The sequence below is a fragment of the Solanum pennellii genome, chromosome 7 (genome assembly GCF_001406875.1).
Source record: "Solanum pennellii chromosome 7, SPENNV200".
NCBI classification, from domain to species: domain Eukaryota; kingdom Viridiplantae; phylum Streptophyta; class Magnoliopsida; order Solanales; family Solanaceae; genus Solanum; species Solanum pennellii.
The window spans coordinates 28,482,318-28,508,590 of NC_028643.1; positions in this window are offsets into that span (position 1 = coordinate 28,482,318).

Consider the following 26,273-nt stretch of genomic DNA (forward strand, 5'->3'; position numbering starts at 1 on the left):
CATGTAATGTAAGTTGAGCTCATGTGTGTTGTGAGAACGAAATTTCCTCATGATGAACTGTTTTGAGACTTATGTGTGGTAATTAAAGTTTTAGAATTTCCTTGTTGAAATGACATGATTTAAGTTGAGTTGATTGGTTGGGCTGCTAGTCTTGAGTCTATTCCTTCCTTCAAAAGAGTTTTAGTGCTATTCTGGGAGTAATGTTCCTAAAGGGAATAATGTAACGCTTCGAAAATTTAAGACATGTCATAAAGACTAATATAGGTGCCATGAGGTATATGTGCTGTTTTTAAGTCCACTCTAATTAATATAGGTCATTTAGGTAGTTTAAGAACCAAAACGTCCAAGAACGTCCATAACGTTCGAAAGTTTGTTCAAAGGTGTACTAGTGTGCCTTAGCCTATTTGACTAGCTTTTAGGAGTCGGAAATGTATGAAAATTGGTGAAATGGTAGCTAATAGATGTTTGAGTTGTTTCATGGTTGAAACGTCCAGGTACGACTCCCCAAGGACCAACCAAGGGCCCTTGAGGAGGACCCCTGCAGGTTGAGGCAACACTGCCTGAGCAATGTGCATCGACGAGGCAGTCAACGGCCTGTGTGTGGACTAACGGGGCGTTGATGCCACTGTTGTTCCACACTTAGACAAATTGAGGAATCCCCTTGTTTTCACTGTCTCTGAACTCACCTACGGAGTGTAGGACGGAGGGGGGTGCTATCCGTCGACTCATTGACGGCCCGTTGGCGGGGTTCCGTCTGAGAGGGTCTAGAGTTTGCTGCATGTTTTAAATAAAGGTCAATTACTTAATTAAGTGGTTTTGTGGTTAGATAGGGATTAGGGTCAGAGTAATTAACTACTTTAACCTCCCTATATAGGCCTCAACCCCAATTAATCGAATTATAACTCTCAAATACAAACTCTCTTCCTTCTCTCTTCTTTCTCTCTCTACTTGAACTCACCATTGAAGACCAGAAAGGAGAAGGATTTGGGGGATGGACAGGGAAGAATGCACCATCAATTCTTCAACAAACTTTAATGTATGGGACCTAATTCACCTTTGCGACTCTTTTTCCTCAAAGGGTGCCTTCAAAATAGATTTCAAAAGTCGAGTTTTCTTATGGGTTTCATCCAATTACGAAATTGATGTTGTGAACTAAATTGCTAATGGTTTATTTAGAGTATAATGGATAGAATAACATATAATTGAACTTAATTAGGATTAATTGTCATGGTTTGATTCAAATTGAAGAATGTGATCTTTAACCATTAACCCTAAGTTTGATCTTGATGTAAATTGGGTTGTGATTGATTCAATTGTCTTGCTTATGGGTTATATCACTATTAAATGATGTACTTACAATAATCATTACAAAATTGTATTGAATTGTAGTCTTTCATGCTAGTCTAATGAACATGATCTAGGTTGGAAGGTGAGTTGACCTAGGCATATTACTTTAAGTTATGATCTAGTATTGAATTGTGATATAGAGTTTATTCTAGTCTTGTTATCATGTTGAATATTGAATTATGATGTTTATTATCTAAAGTGGATTTAATTGGGGGTTTATGGTAAGTCTTGAAGATGAAATATGAGGAAGACTTGGTAAGTCTTCAAATCTCTATCTTTAATTGTAGTCATGATATTACATTGGAGTATACCTTGTTTTAGGTTTGATAGGGTGGTAAGATGTTGAATTGAATTGTCTTGATTATGGTTGTGAGGTTGTTAAGATGTAAAGGCTATAAGTGTGGTGATGTATACTAATGTGCCTTATTACGAAATACTATGTTATGTGTTAACCTCACCTTTATGAATTGTGATGAAAGGACTTACACTCACACAATTCTTATTGAGATATTGATAATGATGATTCTACAAGGGGTAGACCCTATGACCTAAACTAAGCTATGATTGATAATTAACGGCTTAAAGACATTTCAAAAAGGGTCTCTAGTTTAGCACTGAGTGAACTAGATTGAGGAGTCTCCCTTCCCACATAGGAAAGGTAGGAAAACTAAATTACTCTTGATATTGGAGACTATAACGCATGGTGCATAAAGAGTGTCCCAACCATATCTTTTAGTTCTTGAACTATGTTGCCTCCATAGGAATACCAGCTAGTGGATCTACGTAGTTGCTATGTTTCATGTTTTTGTACTACTTTGGAAAGTAGTCCGCCTATTTTCGATGTAGGGTTTTATGACGCCGTATTCCACACTAGCTCATGTGGTCTATGTAGGTTAGGGCAGAGCAAGATGTTCCCAAAAGGTAAAATGAATTAAAGGTTTAAACTCTAACTAGGATAACCTAAGGGGTCTAACTTAGTTTGGGTAGGGGTTGGGACTCTACCTAAGCATTGCACTAGTTAGACTTGAAGGGAGTCTTAGGAGGATGTTCTTATATATGTTTATGTTATGATAGTATGTGATATGTACATGATGGACTTGCACACTGTTGATCCTATATGTTGATTTGTTCTCTTATGAGTATGCATTGGGTTATATTGTTAAGATAAGGTGAAATGTATATCTAAATGTTATATTATGTGTAGTTGGACATTGATTATGGTTTCTTGTTGGTGTTACTTGATTGAGTAGGGTAATGGAGCTTTGTTTGGTCATTGCACTGGTTGACTTGATAAGGACTCATGAGTAGTTTTCTTGCTTATTATGATATGATTTACTCGTAGTAATGATTGTGATGTTATTCCTTGATGATAAGGTTGTAGTATATCATGGATTCAATTATGATAGTATATATATTACTTATTTTAATTAGTAAACATGATTGGTTGATTGGTATGACTTACTTGATTATGCATGAGGCTTTTAAACTTGTAAAAAAAATGGAATGTTTTGACTAAATGTCCCTTTTTAGCATGATTTGTTCTTATATGTACATATGGTCTCATACTTAGTATATGTGGAGTACTAACCCCATTTTCTTCCCTTTTCCCTAACATTTTTGGTTCCAGTCGTTGAAGTGTTTTTAAGGCGAATTTGAAGAAGGGTTGGATTCCTTATTCATCCAAGTAGGGTAGGTCCTCAACTTCCGAGGGCAATGTTACTATCTAGATAATGTACTTGTTATTAGTTTAAGACTCTTTTGTTCTTTCCTTTTCAATTTAGTTCTATACTTTTGTATGACCTATATGAGGTCTTGTTGGATTGATGTAATGGCTATGCACAAATTTGATATACTCTGAATAGATGGTTATTAGACGAGATGACTTTTATGACTATGATATTTTCTATATATTAATGTGCAATAAAAGTAGAAGGCTATGTAACCTTCTTATATGAAGGGTCTATGTATACTCGATATGACTATATTATGTGTACGTGGAGGTCTATAGAAACCTCCAAGTAGATGTAATGAAAAGTTTTAAATTTTTCCGCAAATTTCAATCGATGAATGTAATGAGATGAGACTAAGATGCTAGTCTTAGTCCTTAAAAAGAACAACGACACCGGTTACGTCTAGGGGGTAAACCCGGATGTGACAAGTAAAGTTATTCCATTTCATCACATATCACATAGTTCCAGATTTAATAAGATAAGCCTTTGGATAATTTAGACTCCCTACGTAAGGTTACTCTAAGACTCACCTAAGTAAGACATGAAGAGACCGCCCATACACCATCTTCAAGCTTACCTAAGAAATCCTCAAAGCTAGCCCATATAAGACCCTTTCTATTTAACATACTTCATAAAGAGAACCTACTTCCATTAAAACAATTTTAAGAGGCAATCATTCATTTAAAGGACTTCGCATAGTGGCCTTGAAAAGACCTAGGGAACCTACTTCCTAGCATCTTCAAAGCCTACTCGTGCCATGTCTAGATAATGTCCCATTCCACTACCTAAACGTTGTAGACCTTTGCCATCACTATAATGCATCACACATGATGATAATAGGCATTAGTTGACATATATCATACTAACTAGGCATGGAATTTGGAGTCTACTCTACTCTGAGGGAGGGTATTCTACTTTCCAAGGGTAGAAATAGGACAAATCCCATGTACGCACATGATTAAGAAATATCAAGGGTTTCCTTGTACTCTAGTCTCAACATAATTAGAGTCACTCCCCAAGCATATTCACTCGATGCTTAGCCTTGTTTCTCATAGTTTAATTTTAATCACAATAAGGCATATAAAAAGGCAATACTTCTTAGTCTTACCAAATCATAATACCTCTATAAAGGATGGGTAGACTAGGGCTGCCACTTAATAGTCATAAGGATAGCTCAATGACTTTATTAGATATAGTTTCATGTCGTTCCATCCAACCTATCCCTAAGTCCATCATTCACACAAGAAGGATATTATTACGACTTTCAACTTCAATGATATCATAACCTTCTTTTAATATTGAAGGTTCCAAGTCATTGACCTTCTTTACATGTTCAAGGTCATATATAAATCATTCATACACATACATGAAATGTGCTTAAGCCTACCAAGTCAAGGGATCAAATATTTACATATCTTTCATGCATTAAAAAGAGGGACTTAGGTCTACCTAGTCAGGACATAATATTGCTCATATAACATATTCAATATCATTCAAGTACCAAGAATGGACACTAAGTCTACCACACAAGATACAACTTTATCACATAAGGCACTTCTTAGTCTTCATTAACATATATCATCAAATAAGAGAAGAGCCATAACATTATCACTCATACAAGTTCATAAGCATTACAATAGTATTTCACTTCATATCTTCACATTATACAAGATTCAACCTATATCACATCATACTTCTATTCACATGTTCATACAATTCATAACATGTAAGGACCTGAGAGTATATGTCACGAACCGAAAGTACCCCCTAGAAGTTAGGGAGAACCCTTGGGTCATGACCAGGCATACTTGACCCTTTGGGGTCTTGTAGAAGCCCTTTAACTATCGTTCATTACATAATACATGAAAAGTAGTGCGGAATTAAAACTTTTCACGACATTTAATATAAAAAAGAATCTTTTAAAAATACTAAGAAAATCTTATCGTCACAAGAAAAACTTAAAGACACGACAAAATTAACTTAGGGACACGACCCTTTACATTTGTAAGAGATACATAATAAGTATTAATATAAAGAAACTAAGAATATAGGAATTATGCCCTCGGATAAATGAGGAACTTTCCCAAGCTTTGCCTTCTAGACTACAACCTTGCTTCCAAAACCTACACTTATAGATTATAGAAAAGTATGTAGTTAGTACAAAACAATGTACTAAGTATGACATATCCAAAAACATGCGAAAAGGGACATTTCAGTAAAAACAAATTTTCATGCCAAATAAGTAAAACATTCATGAATATAGAAGTAAAAGAACATAAGAATCATCAACTAACACTTAGAGAAGCATTTCCATAATTTAACCAAAAAGGCCCATTTTGCAGTAAGCCTTTAAATGTTATAGTGAAATCATTTTGGAAATTATAGTGAACTAATCCTATTCTAAGAAGTGAACTTCAAAGGCCAATTAAAGAGGAAGTGAACTCATTTCAGTAGGATTTTTCCTAACTAACGATTATCCTAAGACTCAGCAAGGTAAGAGATGAAGAAAGTACGCATATGCCTCCTTCAATATACACCAAAGTGATCCTCAAGACTGCCCCTTTTCGGCTTACTCATCTTGGGAGAACAAGACCCCACTCAATGACAAGACATTAGAAGAACACCCAAACAACCCACCAAGACTTCCCTTTCAGAATGCCTACTTAGTGCAATGCGTAGAGGACGTCCCATACCACCACCTACCCTAATTAGGATACTCCTTTAGAAGGCTTGGCACCAACACTCCCCTTTCGAAAGGTCTACATAGTGCAATGGATAGATAACATCCCATTCCACTACCTACCCTAAGTGGTACGTTCTTTTAGAGACTTAGTCCATTCAGTTCACATAAGGCTCACCAACACTCCCCTTTCAGAATGCCTACCTAGTGCAATTGATAAATAGCTCCCCATTCCACCACCTACCCTAAGTAGTACACTCTTTTAGGATACTTAGCATTTTCATTACTTTTGTGGGAGTTAGCTTAAACGGCATATACAATGAGAGATAGACATGGAATCCCGATATTGACTCCTATTGGATGAGGGATCCTCACTTGCCTAGAGTAAGTTCACTCTCTTAGCTTTTACATGGATTGCCCAATAGCTACACCTATGCGGGCGCATACTTAAGGGATAAGGAGATTGCTCCTAAGTAACTCATTCTATTCTAACGAAGAGTAATCATCTCAAGAGGTACATTGGAATACAACATCTCAATTCACGAAGTGTAACAACCTCTTCTTCATATCCTCTCAGGTTAGGCATAACCCACACAAATTCTAAACATTACAAACTATAGGTTAAGGATAACTAGTGAACACCATATCTGAACTCACGAAGGGCATTCATCCTCCGACCTATCTTAGAAAGCTCTTAGGATGTAGTGGGGTTGATACTTAACACTTCATTTCAACTCACGAAGAGTGTTCACCCTAAAACTCCCCTTTTTGACTTAACTTAGCTTCATTCATTCAACTGTGCATGTGTATGTATATGTGAGCACACCTTGCACATAAGCATCATCTCATTTACATTTCAGTCTATGCATGCTTATACCTTCTTTAATCACATCACACATTTTACATGCTTCACATATATACACCTTTTCACTTAGGCATAATCTATGCAAAACATGCAATTCAAGCTTCATAATACACAATACAAGGACCATCTTCAATATCACTTTATTTCACATATCAGGACTTAAAAAAGCCACACTTACAATCCATACTAAGTATTATCAAATTCATCAAGTAAGTACCGCCACCAAGAAGGTGGACCATACCACTCAAGATAAATTCATAAAGGGAGTTAACAATGAAACAAACTTACCATTCTTCCAAAGAATTCACACCCATTTAAAATTTTACTTAACATTTCATCATAAAATAGCCTAGTAACTAAACAACAATATCAACATAAGGAAACCAAAGTTAAAAGACTACAAAGCCATGCTCATTTCACCCATTTATTAAGCCAAAATTTGATAAAAAGCTTTAACTTATTTTTATTGAAGTTTTAGCATTAAAATCGTCAACAAACATTAGAAACATTATATTTGAATTATTAGAAACGTTTTCATGCAAGACCCATATTTAGAGTTTAAAATAGCAGAAACTAGTATTGCTAAACTCTTTTTAAAATCATTTAGAAAGGGGATCCTTGAATGGAAGAGAGTTCAAGGATGGATACCATACCTCACAGTGAAGAAACCCCAATGATTTTTTATGAAGAAACGACCACCAACATCCCCCCAATTCCTTCTTGACTTCTAGCTTCCATGGAGACTTGAGAGGGAGTTCTAAGGGAGACGGGTTTTGGGTTTAAGGAAATGAGGTCTAAAATTAGGTATTAGGGTTTGGAACTCTTTAATATACATAAATAACCCTAAAATAAATGTCCAAGGTCCTTAAAATAATTGGGTGATTTTACCAAACACCCCCAGCCAAGGCATTCTTTAACAACTTTTCACATGCATCACCAACGACTCCTAACAGACGGACCGTTTGTCAACCCACGCCCCATCTATTTGGGTCTACAGCACTCTACACTTTAAGACCTGCAGGTCCAATCGACGGACCAATTCGACGAGCCATCGATTGGTCGATAGGCCATCGACTTGTCCCTTGGTGGACGCTGCCACACAATTTTGGACTAAAGTCTTGGGCCCTTGTCTAGGCCCCTTTGTGGGTCTTACGTAGGGTAGTGCCCGGAAGTTAAACCCCTAAACATACTTCTAGGTCTTAGGAACATTACACATCGATTATGAGAAAAACGAACACGTAAAACTCACTCAAACACATCAAGACATACAAGCACCTTCTAAGGTATACTTTGCGAACGTCATGGACGTTCTCAGACGTTTGACCTCCAAACTTAACCAATATTCACACACTGACTAATAATATCAACATAACTCATTTTAAATTAAAATTCACTCAAGAAACAATCACGAAGCACTAGTTAACCTTAGTTAATTTTAGGGCGTTACATTCTCCCCTACTTGGAACAACATTCGTCCTCGAATGATACAAAAACTTTAAGACCATCAAGGACTAACTTAACATCACATAAAACATTATAATAAAGTCTCAAACATTCATAATCAAATCACCAACTAACAAGGAGCACAATTTCACACTTTCATACACTTTGCAACATAATCACTTTAGCAAAACTTTCACTTTTTAATATCTTCTCTTAACCTTCACTTATGTAGGACTACCTTCTACAACATTAAACATAATCATATACAAAACAATAAAACACAAAATATCCACAATTCATGACAAATCAGTTTTTTCAAAAATGAGAATTTTCACAGTGAGCATCATTGTACACAAGCAACTTTGCAAAACTTCACAAATTCAACTCTCACATTCATTTCTTCACTTATAAAGGAACTACCTATAAAACACTAAAGAATCTCATAAAAATAATTTCTAAACACGTTGAAACCATAATTCATGAAAAATGAAATTTTTCTCAAAATTTGGACTTCTTTACAGTGAACTCAAAATTTCACAGTGTCACATGCATAAAATTTCAATAATGCACCTTTCAAGCAACTTTAACAAGATTTCATGAAAATATGAGAGACACGACCATGATAACTTACTCCAAAGTGACTTGGTAAGTTACACTAAGTGCAATGTGAGAGTAGCATCCCATACTAACAGTCCCACTTAGTGACCCTTAAAGATTCTCTTGGACTAAGTATACTACATGCATATATACTTAACATTTATCATGCAAAACTTATCTTTAACTTGCTTATTTAATATTAGACCTTAAGTCATCTAGATTCTTATACAACACAAAATATCTTATTTATACACTTCATATCCAACACCACCTTTTGTACTCAACTTATTCTCCCTCACTCAAGGTAAAGCCATCTTCTAGGTCTTATACTTCAAAGGTGGTGATGCTTATTTGATGAACTTTATATGTCTTAGTATGTATTGTGAGTGTGGTTTTGAAGGCCTAGTATGTGAATTGAAGAAAGTCTTGTCATGTGTTTTGTGAATTTGAATTGCATGTTTGGATTAGATTATGCCTAAGTGAAGTATATGATTTTTGTGAAGCATGTAAAGTGTGTGAATTTATGAAAGTTGGTATAAAACATGTATAGAAGTTAATGCGAATGAAATGATGCTCATATGCAAGATGTGATCACAAGTACACCCACACACTTAAATGAATGTATGAAGCTAAGCTGAGTAAATAGAGGAGTTTTGGGGTGAACACTCTTCACGAGTTGAGATGAAGTATTTAGTAGCAACCTCATTACATCCTAAGAGCTTTCTATGATAGGTCAGAGGATGAGTGCCCTTCGTGAGTTGAGATGTGGTGTTCACTAGTTATCCTTAACCTTGTCTAAAATATTTAGAATCTGTGGGGTTATATCTAGCACCGAGAGGATATGAAGAAAAGGTTGTGTACACTTTGTGTGTTGAGATGTTGTATTCCAATGTACCTCATGAGATGAGTACTCCTCGTTAGTAGAGAATGTGTTACATAGTAGCAATCTCCTTATCCCTTAGCTACGCCCGCATATGTGTAGCTACTGAGAAATCCATGTAAAGATAAAAAGAAGGACCTTACTCTAGGAAGGTGAGGATCCCTCATCCGGTAGGGGTTAATATCCGAATTCCATATCTAGCTCTCATGGTCTATGTCGATTAAGTTAACTCCCACAAAAGTAATGAACGTGCTAAGTCTTCTAAAGGAGTGTTCTACTTAGGGTAGGTAGTGGAATGGGACGCTATTTATTCATTCTACTAGGTAAGTAATCCAAAAGGGGAATCTTGGTGAGTCTTAGTTGAATTGAATGAATTAAATCTTCTAAAAAAACGTACTACTTAGAGTAGGTGGTGGTATGGGACGCTATCTATCCATTGCACCAGGTAGTGTCACATCCCAAGACCACAACCTAGAATTTAGGGTACAATATCGGATTGTAACCGGCCTACTTGACTTTTCAGAGGTCTTATACAATCTCTTTCATATCATTCATCGCATAAACATAGTGAAAAGTAGTGCGGAATTAAGGAGCTTTTCACAAAACATAATATAGTCTTCTAAATCTCTTTTATTTAAAAGTAATAGAAAATATTAATTCTCAAACTCATCATCTTAAGATACAAGAATACTTGGTATACGGCCCATACTTCAAAATAGGAATATAGAAATACTTAGTCTATTACAATACTTTAAATGAAAACATAAAAGACATATATGCCCTCGAGTCAAGTGAGGACATACTTCAACTTCTCTTGAACGATCTTCTAAGTCCAAATATTCTCTTCTCAAAGCTCCTCACCTACCAAGAACTATATAGATAGATAAAAGCATGGAAGTAGTACAACCACATGTAATAAGTATAGCTTTATGCATAAAAATTATGAAAATGAACTTTTATTGGAAATATGCATCTTTTCATTTAAATATTATATTATAATCATAAAAACAATATTTAACAACTTAGAAACACATAAGGAAACATTTAAACAACAACTCTTAATTTTTAACTCACTTAACAGTGAGGTGCATTCACTGTACAGTGACTAAATTCACTGTTACAGTGAATTGCTTAAACCTCACTTTCGACACCCTTTAACATGTAATCTTCTCACTCAAAGCTATATCAAGATTCACTTAAGTCACACAAAGAGAGACCGCCCATACACCCTCTCTAGATGTGCCTAAATGACTCTTATGATTACTTATAATGAGTCACATACACACTTAAAAAGTATCATGAACATCAAGGTAAGATTCTTTTACCAAAGGTGAAGTCTAAGTCTCACTTGAGTGAGTTGTGAAGCGACCGCCCATACAATTCATTATACACACACTTAAGAGATCCTATAGACTCCCAAAGATAGAATCATGCTCACATGATACATCAACACATAGGTGATATGACATTTACATTCCAAAGGCTATAAAAAGACGTACTTAAGTAAAATCAAGAAGATAACGTCCATAGTGACCTCTTCAAGATTACTTAAATAGTCTTTAAGACTACATAAGGCTTAGATCATGTCCACAAAATCAACCAACTTCCCTAACTAGAGTCATGCTCAAAACTTCAAATGATAAGACATGAAGAGATCATCCCTTATGCCCTCTTCAGACTTTAGCTAAGGAATCCTTAAGTCACTTTAGATTAGGTACTCATTTATTTACATACTCGTTATCATAAGTCATTAGTACATTAGTTCATTAAGAGTCATACATCACATAAAGGACATTCAAATAATGGTCTTAGACAAGACCTAGGAACTCCACATAACACCTTCAAAGTCTATTGTGCAATGTCTAGATAGCATTCCATACCATCACCTAAACTCCATAAACTCCTCTAATGATAATAGGTATTCTATGATGAGAATAGGCAATAACTAGAGACCATGATAGAAAGACATGGAATCTGGAGTTCTATCCTACTCCAATGAGGTTGTTCTACTTGCTAATGGTAGAACTTGGATACATCCCATGTAGCCACATGGTTAAGGAATATGAAGGGCATAATTTTTAATCTAGTGTCATACTTAACTAGAACTACTTTCCTTTATCATACTCACTCGTTGCTAGCCTTAGTTCTCATAGATCAATTCTCATTAAGGTTCATATAAATGGGTCCCATATCTAGTTCATGACCCAATTACATTCGTCCATCCAAACCAATGTCCATTAGGGAATATCTCACTATGGAGACAAGAAGATCATCATGACTTTCCTAAGGTATGATATGATGTCTCCATCCAATCAACCTTAAGTCCATCATTCATTACATGAAGGATACCATTACGGCTAACTACTTCACGATTTATAACCTTACCACTTGGTTTAAGGTTCAACATAAATGACCTTCATATTTTCATGCAAGGTCTCACCTATATTAATTTATTAAAGACTAATACCCTTTATGTTCCCATGTCAAGACATCACATATTCACATAAGCATCAAGTAAGGGACCCAAGTCTACCTAAACAAGACACACCATACTTCTATTTAACAAAAACTGCCTATCTTCCTTTAGACTCTTAGGAATGATCCTTAACCTTATTTAGTCATCCTATTTATTACCCTAACATTATCAACCTAGCCATTTTAGACTCATCTAGCCAATTTAGGATCAACCATGTATCAACTCTAAGACTACACACTCAACACATAGCCATAACATAACATTATTAACTAAATAGTATCAATAGTCTAACACATACTTTCACATATAGGTAGATATGATTGCACATCATCAAATCAACTACAGAAATAGCCATATAAGTTCAAGTAGTTCAGACAAAGCCATGATCATCAATATTCTAGAAAGTAACATCGACAAGTCCAAATCAATTCACATAGCACCACCACCAAAGGTGGACCAAAACAATCATGAAATAATTGAAGTATAAATAACATAAAAATAAAGAAAATGGGTCAGCATACCTTCATACCCTCATCCACATTTCAATTCAATGCCAAATCAACCAATTCAACATCAAAACACCCTTACCCATGGCCATGAACAATAAATCAAAGCAATAACCATATAACACAATCAATATACATCAATTAAATCTATGTTTAACAATATAAGATAAATTATATATTAATTGGATACAATTCTAATATTATTAGAAAGCCTATACGAAACTACATAACAATTCAACAATATTAGCTTAATATCAAGTAACCCAATAAGTAGTCAAAACTAGGGTTCATCAATTTATATGGGTTCATAGGTAATTTATGTTAAAATCATCAATAAAATATCACTTAGATCATAATTCAATGTTTAGAAATCATTTATGCAAGAACCCATGGTAGAAACATGAAATTGGACAATTTAACTTTAGAAAACATCTTGAGAGTTGGTCTCCTTAATGAAACAAGTTTAAAGAATAAAAAGCCATACTTCAAGGATGATAATTCTTCACTTTTATGAATAATTTATAATCAAAACTCCATACCAAGCAATTTTCTTCAATTTGGACTTCAATGGAGTCTTTGGGATTTCTTAAGGCATTTGGGGTTTTCAATTTGGAAGAATGAAATATTTGAGGTGTTAAATACTTATATAGTTAATTAAAACACCAAATAAAACCTTCAGAAAACCGCCAATGACTTAATTTAGAAGAAGGGTGAATTTACATTTTCATTCATAACTTGGCAGCATTACCTACGCGCAGACAGCTTCCCTCGACGACTTGCCCTCGACGGGGCGTCGTCCCCATGACGGGCCATCACTGTCCACCACCAGTGCTTACAGTAGCTTTAAAAAGCTACTTTTACCTCCCTTATGTAATTCCCCATCGATGAAACCCTTTGACGGGGCGTCAACAGGCCTATGAGCCGTTGACTGCTCCATCGTTTGGGGTTTGCCTGGGAATGCCATGCCAATAGTTTTGGGTCCTTCCTCAAGGACCCTAAGATGGTACTTGGGTATACTTTACCAGGATGTTTCTGACCAAAAACGATAGTCTATAAGTTTAACACCTGTCACCCGAATTTCATACAAAACGAACACACAAAACTCGACGAAACATGCCTAGACGTACAAGGTCAATTCAAGGCATATCTTTCGAACGCCTTGGACGTTCTTGATTGTTTGACCTTCAAACTTCATGAAACTTTAAAAACTGATTAATAATGCTATAATAACTCATTTAAGAACCTTACAACATCATTAAACACACGTAAACAAATAGAATCCCATATCAAACATTTAGGTGACTTAGTCGTCGAACGTCTTAGTCGTCCCTTGACGTTTGACTTCCAACACCTAATACTTTAGATAATGAGTCTATAACATATTAGATACATTTATGACTTTATAAAATCAATTCCAACATATTAGGCTCTATTTAACCTAAGTCATTTTCTAGGTCTTACAGGTGGACCTTCCGAAAGGGGAGTCTTAGTGGCAAGTCTTCTAAAAGAATGTACTACTTAGGGTAGGTGGTGGTATGGGACGCCATCTACTCACTGCAGTAGGCACTCCTAAAGGGAATTCATGGTGTGTTGTTCGCTTCTCTTCTATTTTATTGCCTTTGGGTGAGTGCTTATTCTCCCGAGGTGAGTATACCAAAAAGGAAGGTAATCTTGAGGGTTGCTTGGGTGGGTATTGAATGAGGAATATACGTACTTCCTTCATGTCTCATATTAGTGAGTCTTAGGATGACCTTAAATGGGGAAACTCCTATGGAAATGATGCTTAATTTCTCATTGACAATACTTTGGAATTCCACTATTTTAGATTCATTTTAGTCAGTGTGACGTTAAAGGAAATTTACTGTAAATGTTCAAATTATATTCATTATAATATGTAGAGATTTTAGAGTAAAGTTTACTCTTTGGCTAATCATGTAGAAATTCTTCTCTGAGTGTAAATTGATGATTCTTATGATGTTTTGATTTTATATTCTTGAATGTTTTACTTAAATGGCATAAAATGTTATTTTACTAAAATGTCCCTTTTCGCATGTTTTTGCATATGCCATACTTAGTACATTGTTTTGTACTAACACCATATTTTTCTATACTTTATATGTATAGGTTGGTAGCATTTGAAGGTTTGAAGGTGAAATTTGGGAAAGTTCCTCTCAAGACAAAGTATGTCCTCATATATTCGAGGGCATAGTCCTTTTCTTAGTTTCTTATTTAAAGACTTATTATGTATTTCTTTTAATGTAAAAAGGGTCGTGTCCCTAATATATTATGTCGTGTCTTTAAGTTGGCTTGTGACGATGATATTCTTAGGTAATTATTAATGATTTCCTTTTATTAATTTATTTATGAAAATTTTTAATTCCGCACTGCTTTTCATCTGTAATGAACGATAGTTAAAGCGCTTGTACAAGACTCCAAAGGGTCTAGTACGCTCGGTACCAAACCGAGGATTCTCCTTAACTTATAGGGGGTACTTTCGGGTCGTGAAAGACTTGGTATCAGAGCATAAGATTATGAGAAATAGTTTAGGTTCTAAAAGTCTCACAAGCCACATTTAGTGGTATCTTGGTCATCGATGTGAGTCGCGCCACATCCATGGACAAGAGGCTATAAAATGATAGAAGTTTGACTTTCTTCTCTATTCTAATGTCGTTCCATAGAGTTGAGTCATATAAGGTGTCTTTTTTCAACCTCTTCTATTTGTGTTTATAGGACATGAATATGAGGAGATCAACTGCTAGAAGGGAGGAGGGAGGTGTAGCTAATGAGAGGATCCCTCCCCGTGTTGACCAAGTTCCTATTGTTGGCCTAGAGGAAGATAATTAGGAGGTTCCCCGTCAAGAACCTCAAGTGCCTCCGGAACCTCAATAGCCTCTAGTGCCCCAAATTCCTCCTATGCCTCAAGCTCCTTTTGTTGAAGGAGAAATGACTAATGCGCAGTTAAAATCTCTTTCATATAAAACTCATAGGAAATACAAAGTCTCATTTCATCAAATCCTCGACACAAGAGTACTTGGGACATGTCCCATACAACATAAATGTAGTATTACGAAGTCTATTACAATACTTCAATATCATAAATAAAAGAGATCTATTCCGACGAGACAAATGATGACTACTTCAACTTGCTTGAAAGATCCTATAATCCAAGCGTAGCTCCCAAAATAACCTTCACCTATGAATCACTTTAGAAATAGATAAAACTATGGAATTAGTACAACCACATGTACTAAGTATGACATAATGCATAAAAATCAGAAAATAGGCATTTATTGGAAATATGCATCCTTTTATTTAAATATCATACTATAAGTTTAAGAACAACATTTAACACCTTAGAAACACATAAGAAGTCATTTAAGCAATTTATCACATTTTAAGGACAACTTTACGCTGAACTCGTTCACTGTTACAGTGAAGTTCCTTAACTCCACCTTAGACACTTTCTAGTATTTAATTTCCTCACTAATAGCTATCCTAAGACTAAATTAAGTAAGGCAAAGAGAGACCATCCACACACCCTCTCTAGGCACACCTAAATGATTCTTAAAACCACCTATAATGAGATATACACATTTACAATACACCAAACTCATGAACATGAGATTCTTATACCTAATGTAATTCTAAGATTCACTTGAGTGAGTTGTGAAGTGTTCGCCATACAATCTCTTTCACACACACTTAAGAGGTCTTTTAGACTATCTAGGATATTATCATTCTCACTTAACACAATAGCATTCATAGAATATGACATTCACCTCACAAAAGTTATCAAAACACCTACTCAAGTAAATCAAGAAGAGAATGTCCATAATTGACATCTTAAAGATTACCTATGTAATCCCTAAGACTACCTAAGTTTGGATCATGTCTGCATAATCAACTAAGTTTCATAACTAGAGTCATTCTTAAGACTTATCTAGAAAAGAGACGAAGTGATCTTTTTTATTCCCTCTTCACACCTTAACTAGAAAACCCTTAATTACTCTAGATAAGTACTTATTCATTTAACATGCTTTCATAAATTAAGTCATTACATTCATTAGTTCATTTAAGAGAGATTCATCATATAAGGACAGTTAAGTAATCGTCTTGGAGAAGATCTAGGGACTCTCACTAACATCTTCAAAGCCTATTGTGAAATGTCTAGATAGTGTCCCATACCACCAACTAAACTTCATGGAACTTCTCCAATACTAGTAGGTATGACATATGATGATAATAGATAATAACCGACATAGAGGACGGTAGCAAAGCATGGAATTCGGGTTGTAACCTACTCTGATGGAGGGTGTTCTACTTGACAATGGTATAACTTGGACACATCTTATATAGGCACATGGTTAAGGAATATTAAGGGCTTACTTTGTACTCTAGCATCATCCTTTAACTAGACCTACTTTCTTTACAATATTCATTAGATGCTAGCCTTTGTTCTCATAGAGTAATTTACAGTAAAGGTTCATACAAAGGGTTTCATATCTTGTTCATAACCCAATAAACCCTACCAAATAGGTTCCCTAGAGATGCCTTACAATGGCGACGAACATAGCTCTAATGACTTTCCGAAGTATGATATGATGTCGTTCCAGCCAACCAACCTTAAGCCCATCATTCATTACAAAAAGGATACCATTACGAATTCGACTTCAAGGTTCATAATGTTACCACTAGGTTTATGGTTTCACATAAGGACTTTCATAGAATCATGCAAGGTCTCATCTCATTCAGACATACAAGACTAAGAGGCTTTAACATCCTAAGTCAAGACATCTCATATTCACATTCATACATGTATCATGTAAGGGACACAAGTCTACCACACAAGACACACCAATACTTTAATTTAGAACATATTGCATATCATTCTAGGAGCACACAAGAATAAGCATTACCATCTTCAAGTCATCCTATACACTACTATAAAATCATTAATATAACCATCATAGAATCATATAGTCAAGTAGTAATAATCATGCATCCACCCTAAGACTACACACATAAGGACATAGTCATAGTCTAACATGATCACCTTATAACGATAGAACAACACATACTTTCACATTACTCACATGTAGATAGATATGATCATATTTCACATAAATCACTACACAAAACATCATAGTATATCAAATAGTTGCAAAAAAGGCCATGATCATCATAATACGTAGAATAACGCTGACAAGATCATAACACAATACAAGAGTTATCTTACTTAAAATAAATATAATTAGGTCAGCATACTACCAATCCATTCTCACCACTTCAATCATTAGCTAAATCATCCAATTCAATATAATAAGATCTTACCCATGCCATGAACATCAATACAATATGAAAATCATAATACTCAATGAATTTAGGTCAATTCAATATATATATATATATATATNTCACTTAACCTATGAAGTAGTCAAAAACTACGTTCATCAATTACATAGGTTCATAGGTTAATTGAGTTAAAATAATATAATTAACAACAGTATAATCAATATACAATTCTTTAAAACCTTTAGTGCAAGAACCCATGGATAGATCATGAAATTGGACAAGTACATCTTTAGAAATCATTAGAGGGCTCTTTGAATTTCGGGATCCATGATTAATAGAGTTTCAAGGATAAAAAATCATACCTCAATTATGTTAATCCACCAAATTTATGAAGAATCACCACTCAAATCTCCAATCCAAGCTCTTTCTTGAGTTTTGGCTTCAATGGAGTTCTAGAGAATTTTTTAAAAGATTTTGGGGTTTTGATTTGGAAGAATGAAATCATCTAAGTATTTAGGAATTATAAACCCACTAAAAATAAAAAAAAATACCCTTGCGTACCTCCCTTTCCCTTTTTTTTTTATTTTGGGTGAATTTACCAATTAACCCTTCAACTTAACAGTGGACATGACATAATGTAGTCACCATCGATGACTGGCCATCGACGGGGCATCAGTCCCTTGACGGGCCATCCTGTCGTCTGTCGATTGGCTCAGATCCTCGAAAATGGGATCTTATATCGCTAGGCTGATTACACATCGACGCCATCCTCCTACGGGCGTCGACCAGGCCACTAGCTATCATTTTCCATCCGTAGGTGGGACTGCCTTAGGCAGTATTTGCCACCACCATGGGTCCTTCCTCAAGGACCCTTCGATGGTCCCTGGGGATGTTTTCATGGACGTTTCCAACTATAATATGTTTGTATATTAGTTTGGGAGCTCCCATATGAATTTCATCCAAAACGAACACATACAACTGGACTAAACATGCCTAGATACACAAGGTCATTTCAAGACAAACCTTTTGAACGTCATAGACGTTCTTGGACATTTTACCTCCAAACTTCATGAAACATGACAAAATGCCTATAAAAATATAACAATTCATATAAGGACCTAATTCTATCATGAAACACACACGTAGGCACATAACCACACATGAGGCACGTAACTGACTTTGTCGTCGAAATTCTTAGTAGTCCCTTGATGTTTGACTTCCAATGCACCTAATACTTTAGACACTGCCTCAATACCACATTATATACCATTTTAGGACCTTATACCCTCATAAAAAACATTTTAGGATATAACTTCACCTAAGTCATTTTCGAGGTGTCACAATTATTTTGGTTTATTTTAGGTAATTTAAGTTAATCAAAAAGATCAAAGCCACATGTAGACTTCATTCATAAAATTACACCTTTCACTCTCAAAATAAACTCTGTTTAGAAACCTCTATTGGAGATAAAGCTTAAGGACAACATGGGAGATGGATTCTCATGCTTTATTCTTCAAGTTTTCATGGTCTTCTAATGTAGTAAGATATGGTAATCCTTCATCCTTATTTAACCTTTCATCTAAAGAATTCTTTCAAAGGTTTTCAACGAAGATTCTATGATCAATATCCGAATCTTTCAATCTATCCATGGGTTTACGTTCTTGTCATTCTATATATGATTTGATCATGGCCTTGAAGTCAAATTGATGTTTTGTGAAGTGTGGTTATGATGATCATGCCTAAGAAGTTATATGACTAGTGTCCTATGCTAGTATCATATTCTAGGTATATTGATGATGCTTCCTATATGTGAATAGTTAAGTTAGGACTACGTATGGTCTACATGTCGATGATTGAATACTCCTGTAGAATGAAATCCTACCTATATACCCCGATATGAATTTGTGGTCTGAAGCATGAGTACGAGTCTTAGATTCAAATGATGAAGTTGTCTTTTCTGCTATGCTATAATGTTTGAGTGTGCGGTCTATAGTCCCTAGTACTCTATATGTGAGTTTTCTATGACTTGAGGGACATGAATGTGTATTGTGGTCTTTAGAGGGTGTCTTCCTCAATTCTATGTTGTTGCCATTATGTGATCATGTTAACTAATGTACACACACATACATCTCATGCATGTTTATGAATATGTTAGATTCATGGTGACTAATGAAATGATAGTTCTCATATGCACCAATGTCTACTACTATGCATGTAAAGTATATGTTCATGAAATTATGGGCAAGGGTATGAGAATTTTCCTATACATTGCACATGTGTACATTTATAGGAAAGTTCCTATGATGATTCTCTATGTACATGAATATGACTGCATGATTAAGCTACGAACATGAAGTATATGTTATGATGTCAAGTATATGATATGATGAAAAATGAATATTTCTAGTGTCTAAATTTATTAATGTGAAAGGTTTCGTCATATAAGTATACATACACACACATAAATGTATGAACGAAGCATGTTATGATAAACTAGTTAAGTAGGGTCTTTTGAAATGTCTTTGTCAATTTAACTCTAAACTAGACTATGATTTATATATGTTATGTCCATGTGAAAGGATTTCTCACATGAGTTAGGTTGATGAAAATACATTCTCATCTATAACCAATGAGCTATGAATATGAGGGGTTAATCTCCTAAAGCTTTTTATTTTGAAGTAATGGTAACACATATTTTCAATAAATGAAACTAAGCTTAGCACCAAGTGAAATTGATAAATGAGGGATGCTCCTTCCCCAAAGGGAAGGCATGTTCACCAAATGTCCTCAAGAGGTGGAAACTACAATTCCAATTAGCATAAGGAGGGCTTAAATTATTCATATTCTAGGTCCTTAACTATGTTTCCCCCATAGGATCTAGCAAGTGGATACAACTAATATGCTAGCATGATGTTAATGTTCTACCTTGGCAAGTAGAGCACCTCTTTTAGGTGTGGGGTTCCATGACACCAGATTCCATGTTTAGCTCACATGGTCTTATGTTGGTTGAGGCGAAGTTTTTCTAATGTAAAATGCACAATGGAAGTAAAGTAATGAACCCTAAATAGGATCACCAAACGGATGTTGCCTAGTTCAGATGAGAGTAATGAAATTACCTATGCATTGCACACGTACCTCTTAAAGGGTGTTCTTGGAAGGTATCCTAAATGTATATGTGTAAGACCCCCGAAATGAGTTAGGGTGTATAGATCCTAACATGATTTAATAAGGGTATGAGGTCACAAAATGACTTATAATATGGTTTAGAGGAAGTGTGTAAAGTTTGAGGTGATTAGGAAGTCAAACGTCAAGGGTAGAGCAAGACGTTCGACGACTAGTCACCTATGTGCCCCATGTGTCTATAATTTCTTATATTTGTACGTCATAAGTTATGAAGAATTGAAATGAGTTATAATGAGTTTTATAGGCAATATTTGGAGTTTCGTGAAGTTTGGATGTCGAACATCCAAGAATGTCTAAGACGTTTGAAAAATAGCCCTTGAGACGTTCAAGTATGTCTTGATGGGGCCTAATCTGTTTTGACGTGTTTTATGTGTTCATTTTGAGTAAAAATTGCACCGAAGGTCCTTGACTTGTAAATGTACATATTTACATTTGAAACATCCGGGTATGACTTCCCAAGGGCCCCGCAAAAAGGCCCATAAGAAGGACCCAAGGGTTGTCGAGACGCTGCTTGGCAGTGTCAATCGAATGAACCAAACGACACCCAGTTGGTTGACTAATAAATCGTTGATGAGGTCTCGTCGATGGAAACTTAGCATGGAAAAGTCTCAAACAAGGAACAAGCCAAGTCCAATCGACTGAAGCCACAGACGACCCGTCAATGGACATACTAGCCGTCGATGATGCTCGTCGATGGTGGCCTGCACCAGATGCCATGCGGCTGTTTCAGTAAAGGGGTGAATGGAAAATTCACACCACGTCCTTACCTGACCCTAATTGGTTTAATTAGCTATTTTTGGGTGTATATAGGTGATAAAAAATGTCACATACAGAAACCACACCCTAGATGTTAGGGTCAATCTCGGATTGCAACCGGCGTACTTGACCTCTCAGAGGTATCGTACAAGCCCTTACATATTATTCATCGCATAAATATAGTGAAAAGTAGTGCGGAATTAAAAGTTTTCACAAAACATATCATAGTCATTAAAAACTCCTTCATATAAAGTCATATGAATTACTAAGTCTCAATATCATCAACTTAAGACACGAGAATGTTTGGGGCACGGCCAATACTTCAAAATATAGGAATACTTAGTCTATAACAATACTTCAAATGGAAACATAAAAGACATCTATGCCCTCGAATTAAATTAGGACATACTTCGACTTCCCTTGATAATGCTACGGTCCAAGTCTACCCTTCCCAAATGCTCCTCACCTACCAACAACTATATATATAGATAAAAGCATGGAGTAGTACAACCACATGTACTAAATATGACATAATGCATAAAAATCATGAAAATGAACATTTATTTTAAATATGCATCTTTTCATTTAAAAAACGTATTATAATCATAAGAACAACATTTAACAACTTAGAAACACAAAAGAAAAACATTTAAACAAAATATCAAAATTTTAGAAGTCACTTTACAATAACTTCAACTCATTGTTACAGTGAATTCCTTCACTGTACAGTGAAGTTGCTTAGCTTCACCTTAGACATCTCTTAGTATGTAATCATCCCACTTAAAGATATCCTATGAATTACTAAAGCAACACAAAGAGAGACCACCTACACACCCTCTCTAAACATACCTAAATGATCCTCAAGACTACTTATTGTGAGTCACATACACACTTATAAGACATCAAAACATCAACACGTAGATAATATGACATTCTCCATCCAAAAGATATCAAAAGACCTACTTAAGTAAATCAAGAAGATAACGTCCATAATTGACCTCTTCAAGATTAACTAAGTGATTCCTATTAGATCATGTCCACATAATCAACCATTTCCTAAATAGAGTCATTATTAAGACTCATCTAGGAAAGATACAAAGTGGCCATTCCTATGCCCCCTTCACACCGCAATTAGACAACCCTTAACTACTGTACGTAGGTACTTATTCATTTAACATAATTTCTTAACTCGAGGCATTACATTCATTAATTTTAAAAAAAATTCAACACATAAATGAAATTCAAATAATGGCCTTGGACAAGACCTACGAACTACTAGTAACACCATCAAAGCATATTGTGCAATGTCTAGATAGTGTCCCATACCACCACCTAAACCTCATAGAACTTTTGTAAAGCTTATAGGTATTCCATATGATGAGAATAGGCAATAACCGACATAGACCATGATAGCAAGACATGGAATCGGAAGTTCTAACCTACTCCGATGAGGGTGTTCTACTTGCCAATGGTAGAACTTAGACACATCCCATGTAGGCACATGGTTAAGGAATATGAAGGGCATGTGTAATCTAGTCTCATTATTTAACTAGAACTACTTCCCTTACCATAGTCACTCGGTGCTAGCCTTCTTTCTCATAGAGTAATCCACACTTAAGGTTTACATAAAAGGGTTCCATAACAAATTCATAACCCAATCAAATTTACCCTACCAAAGAAAGGTCCTCTAGGGCTACCTCACAATGGTGACAAGAAGCTCATGATGACTTTCCTAAGGATTAATATAATGTCTTTCAAGACAATTAACCTAAAGTCTATCATTCCTTTACTTTGAAGGATACCATTATGGCTTACGACTTCATCATTCATAACCTTACCACTAGGTTCAAGGTTTCACATAAAAGACCCTCTTACTTCATTTAAGGTCATATGTCATTTCTACATTCAAGAATAAGAGACTTTAGTATCCTAAGTCAAGGCATAACATATTTACATTCATTCATACATCAATCATTGGATACAAGTCAACCAAGACAAGACACCACATACTTTACTCTAACTCATAATCCATGTCATTCTAGAAGCACATAGAAACAACTCTTATCATCTTCAACTCAACCTATATACTATCATATAATCATAAATATGACCAATTTAGACTCATGTAGTCAAGTATGAATAACATACATCAACCCTAAGACTATACTCACAAAGCCACATTCATGGTCTAACATGATCAACTATATAACATCCATAGAAGAACACATATTTTTTCATATTACTTAACATGTAGATAGATATTATCATACTTAACATAATCAACTAAAAAAATAATCACATTACTTCAAGTGCCGACAAGGCCATGATCATGATATTTCACAAAGTAACAGTGACAAGGCCACATCAATTACAAGTAAAGAACATAACACCACCACCATAAGTGGACCATACCAATCACAACATCATTGAATTCTATTTAACATCAAATGAAAGTAAATAGGGAAGCTTACCACCACATCATCCTCAATACCTCAATCCAATATCAAATTACCACATTCAATATCTTGAGGCCCTTACTCATGCCCATAACCAACAATTCAACATAATTATAACAATATTTACTAAACTAGGTCAAATTACTACATAATAATCAATCCAATACAACCTATATATTAATTTACTACAATAATTACATCATTAGACATCCCATAAAAATCTACAACATAATTCATCAACTTTATAGGTCAATTTCAAGTAACCTATAACTTAGTCAAAAACTAGGATTCATCCAATTCATGGGTTTTATAGGTAATTTAGGTTTAAATCATCAATACAATAACAATTTAATCCATAATAAACATTTAAAAACAATTGATGGAAGAACCCATGGTAGAATCATGAAATTAGACAAGTTAACTTTGAAAACTTTAAAAAACATCTTGAGAGTTGGGCTCCTTGATGAAGATAGTTTCAAGGATCAAAATCCTTGCATTGATTAATCTAATTCTTAACTTTGATGAAGAGTCTTCACTCAATTATTCACTCCAAGTCCTTCTTCGAGTTTTGACTCCAATGGAGTTCTAGAGAGAATTCTTAGGGATTTGGGGTTTTGATATGGAAGATTGAAATCTTCTAAGTGTTAAACACTCACACACATGTTTAAAATACCCAAAAGACCCATAAATAACCTCCAATACTCTTATTTGGAAGTGGGGTGAAATTAAAACTTCACCCCTCACTTAATAGTAAAGTTGCACATAACACAACTTCACAGACCAAAGGGCCATCGACGACCCGTTCCTTGACCAACGGACCGTCCTGTCGGTCTGTGGTATGGGACTGAGACTTGTACTTGGTCCCTCCTTTCCCTATTATAAGTCACAAACGATGATACCCAACAAACGGCGCGTCGATTGACCCACTTGGCATCGACTGCCTCCGTGGTTTGGGCTGTCTTGGGCAGCCTTCACCAATTTCGGGTCCTTCCTCAAGGACCCTTGGATGGTCCTTGGGGATGTTTGCCCAGACGTTTCCAATCCAAACGTTATTTTATACGATTTTATCACCTTTCACATGAATTTAATCCAAAACGAACACATAAAACTCGACGAAACATATTTAGACACAAAAGGTCGTTTCAAGGCAACACTTTCGAACGTCATGGACGTTTGACCTCCATACACCATGAAACTCGACACACTTCCTATGTATGCTATAATAACTCATTTATGGACCTTAAAACCTCATTAATTACACATAAACACATATAAACAGATACAAGGCACATAGGGGACTTAGTCGTCGAAAGTCTTGGTCGTCCCTAGACGTTTGACTTCCATTGAACCTAACCTCATAGACACTGCCTCAATACGATATAATAGACATATTTAGGACCTTAGAAAATTATAACCAACATTTTATTCTCTATTTCACCTATGTAATTTGTGAGGTCTTACAAAAAAGTGATCAACCCATTCCCAATCACATACACACAAAATAAACTTTCCCTCCAAAACAATTTCTCCCTAGAAACCTCCATTGTTGGTGAAGCTCAAGAATATCTTGGAGCTTGTATTCCTATGCTTTCTTCATCAAGTTTTAAAGTATTTCATGTACATAATGGTATGTTTATCCTTCATCTCTAAGTAACCTTTCACTTTGAGAATTAATCTAAATGTTTGTCAAAGAAGTTTCATGATCAAATCTCTTCTTCTTCAATCTAGCCATGTGTTATATCTACAAACATTTTTAATGGATTAATAATAATGATTTGATGTTAATGTATTGGTTTTAACATGATTTTAATGCAATTGAATAATGAACCGATGTCCCTTCCCAAAATCGATTTAGCCCGTGCATGGGCGTTGTGATCATCACTTGTTAATTTTTTAATTGTGATTCTCTTACGTTAAATTGTCTATATCTACTGTTATTTACAATGATTAATTATGAATTGATTATGAAGGATCCATGTGGATCAATGTATGAAATTGAGCATGCTTACTCTAGTTATCAATGAGATCACAGTAACGTTGGCCCTTAATTGTATATATGTGG